At 49.0% G+C, this 2,500-nt stretch overlaps 1 long non-coding RNA gene across 1 annotated transcript in view; it reads right to left on the reverse strand.

The window, feature by feature from the left end:
- LOC310718742 overlaps positions 1-276 on the reverse strand; it is a 7,015-nt gene extending 6,739 nt beyond the window's left edge. Inside the window, exon 1 of the long non-coding RNA XR_014531259.1 lies at positions 122-276. This is a non-coding gene — a long non-coding RNA (uncharacterized lncRNA). The remainder of the gene's footprint in view (positions 1-121) is intronic.
- Positions 277-2,500: the final 2,224 nt, after the last annotated feature.

A 2,500-nucleotide genomic window follows, 5' to 3' on the forward strand; every position in this document is an offset into this window, starting at 1 on the left:
CGCCCTAGGGATCTTCACCAATATAGATGTAGCTGTGTGTGTGTGTGTGTGTGTGTGTGTGTGTGTGTGTGTGTGTGTGTGTGTGTGTGTGTGTGTGTGTGCGCCATCCTTTACGACTCACCATAATCTTTCTTGCAGTACTTTTTCATGTTGATCTTCAGCTTCCCTTTGGATGCTTTGCAGTAGGACTCACAGTCTGTATTAAAGAGAGAGAGAGAGAGAGAGAGAGAGAGAGAGAGAGAGAGAGAGAGAGAGAGAGAGAGAGAGTTAGAATGCATTCTACTCAAAAAAATAAAAGACAAAAAGAATAGACAGAGTGTGACACTCCTCTAAACAGCTCATCTATCTGCCAGCCCATGCTTCACGCTCGAACCCATCTGCCCTCGTCACGTTGCGTGACTCTAATAGATGCTTGGTTTTTTTGGTGTTTTTTTTAGAAAAGCAGCAGACAAAAGGTCCTGCTCTCGGCATGTCTGGAGTCTCCCTCGCTCTGATGGGAGACCTTCAGCACCATTCACACCACCCAGTGCTCTCTTTTTCAGTGCCATGCTAATTCCTCGACCCCCCGTCCCCCTGTTCTGCGCTGTCAAAGTGCCACCGCGGGACCTTGTCAACTCGACCCCATCCGGCCCTTCCTCCCTCGACCCCGTGGTCCAGCTGAACTTTTGGCGTTTATTGGTTCAGCACCCGGGGTGGTGGCAGCAGGCGTGAGGGAGGGGTCGCCCCGGCACAATGGGAGGTCAGCGGGGGGGAAATTAGTGACCTGTTGAGTGTTAAAAAAAGCCTTTTGGTGTCCAAAAAGAAATACAAATAGACTGCAGGCCAGAAACACCAAGCCAGATCCTGCATGATGGATATCTCCTGAGTTTGGATGAGTGAAGATAAAGATAAAAGAAGAATGAGAAAACGTTATCAGCCCATTGTTGGTGTCGGTGCTGTTGTGTTTGTGGAAATGGGGATGTTGGTGCTGTTGCTGTTGGTGGTAATGGGGATGTTGGTGCTGTTGGTGTTGGTGGTAATGGGGATGTTGGTGCTGTTGGTGGTAATGGGGATGTTGGTGCTGTTGGTGTTGGTGGTAATGGGGATGTTGGTGCTGTTGGTGGTAATGGGGATGTTGGTGCTGTTGGTGTTGGTGGTAATGGGGATGTTGGTGCTGTTGGTGGTAATGGGGATGTTGGTGCTGTTGGTGTTGGTGGTAATGGGGATGTTGGTGCTGTTGGTGGTAATGGGGATGTTGGTGCTCTTAGTGGTAATGGGGATGTTGGTGCTGTTGGTAATGAGGGTGTTGGTGTTGTTGCTGTTGCTGTTGGTGGTAATGGGGTGGTATGTATGCTGAAGAAAGGTGGGGGTGTAAAGGGCTGGAGTTCTTTCAGCTCGCCTGAATATGAACAAACTGCATTGTTTGAGGGCGACTCTCACTCCGCGCCTGCTTTTCACTTTCTTTTCTCCTGGACTGAAAGGGAGTTGCCTGGACAACGGTGGGATGAGAATAAAATGTCTGATAAAAAAAGAGATGTAGTTCCAGTGTAGTGGTCATGTGTGTGTGTAAGGGGGATCCCAAAAAACCTAAGTGCCTGACGAAGACGTGACTGTGGGACGTTAGAAATGTGATGAAACGACAAACTCTGTGAAACTGAAGAGCGCACGTATCGTGGCAGCCTCATTTCCATGTCAATGGGGGTTATAGCATGAGAGAGCGAGAGTGATAGAGAGAGAGAGAGAGAGAGAGAGAGAGAGAGAGAGAGAGAGAGAGGGTCTTTTGTTTTCCCGTAACCCTGTTTAATGGCGTTGTGATACTTTCCTTTGATAGCCCTCGATTTCTCACTAGCGAGGCCTGCTGGGATGCAAAGAGCACCCGGAGAGATTCCTATTGAAACGCTGCGAGTCCCCCGCCGACTGGACAAATGTAGCGATTGTGCTGCCTCTCGAGTTAGGGGAAGTGGGGTTAGCTCCAGCTCACACAAGGAGGTGTTGCCTTGATGGATGTTTTTCTCGCCTCCTTTTGAACGAAAAGGAAAGACTGAAGAGCTTTTGGGATTGAGTCAAATCCCGCTGGCAGCAATGCAGAACGAGGAAAAGGGGAAAAGAAAGAAGGGGGGGGGGGTGTTAAATCATGGACGTAGGGCTTGTTTGACATCGGAGGAATGAGAGTGCGAAAGCGAGGCCGTGTGATTCAGCGCACACTTTGGACCTTCTCGAAGAGCAGGGCCAAGATTCCTGAAGCCTTCAGATAATCAATCAAACGCCGTTATTCGAGATTCCTCTCCGATGTATGGAAATATGCGTCGAGAATTAAGTTCACGCGCAAGTTCTGCGTTCTGCACGTCATCACGTGGAGCTTTAGGCTCCTCTCTGAATGATACGTTTTGCACTGGAGGAGAAAATGCATTTGTCCAACTTTCATCCAACTCTCCACTTTTTTGTTCTGGGGACAGCCATGGAGTGTGAAGCTTTAGAGAAGCTGTAAAGAATCACACACACACACACACACACAAGTGGT

This window comes from Silurus aristotelis (assembly GCF_946808225.1).
Source record: "Silurus aristotelis genome assembly, chromosome: 2".
Classification (NCBI taxonomy): Eukaryota; Metazoa; Chordata; class Actinopteri; order Siluriformes; family Siluridae; genus Silurus; species Silurus aristotelis.